We start from the raw sequence: 340 nt of genomic DNA, 5'->3' as shown, positions 1-340 counted from the left end.
TTGTAGATTAACTGTAAGAATGTTATAAAGAAAATGAATTAACTAGCTCTTCTCTTTACTCGAACAAGTTGTGATAATTCTTGATAACTAAAAGTTAATTTGATTTTGATATTTTTTTTACTTATTTCTTCATGTATAATCACCAATTTCAGCTCCTAAATTTCGCATTGATTAATATCTTGTAGTAAATTCGTGATGTGACATGGCTAAGAAATATTTGGTTATTTAACTTTTAGGTTCAAAATCGTTGCACGAATAATTTTGATGATATATCTTGAAATGAAAAAAAAAATTATGAACATCATACCTTATGAATGACAGAACTGTTCATGATTCGTTA

The 340-nt window shown here is 25.9% G+C and overlaps 1 protein-coding gene across 1 annotated transcript in view; it reads left to right on the top strand.

Annotated features, from left to right (window-relative positions):
- Positions 1-340, top strand: part of LOC119591775 (sodium-independent sulfate anion transporter-like) — a 31,961-nt gene that overhangs the window by 22,144 nt on the left and 9,477 nt on the right. The window lies entirely within an intron of this gene.

Source organism: Penaeus monodon, chromosome 29 (assembly GCF_015228065.2).
Source record: "Penaeus monodon isolate SGIC_2016 chromosome 29, NSTDA_Pmon_1, whole genome shotgun sequence".
NCBI lineage: Eukaryota > Metazoa > Arthropoda > Malacostraca > Decapoda > Penaeidae > Penaeus > Penaeus monodon.
The sequence above is the reverse complement of the archived record's forward strand: the minus strand, read 5'-3'. Positions and strand labels throughout refer to the sequence as shown.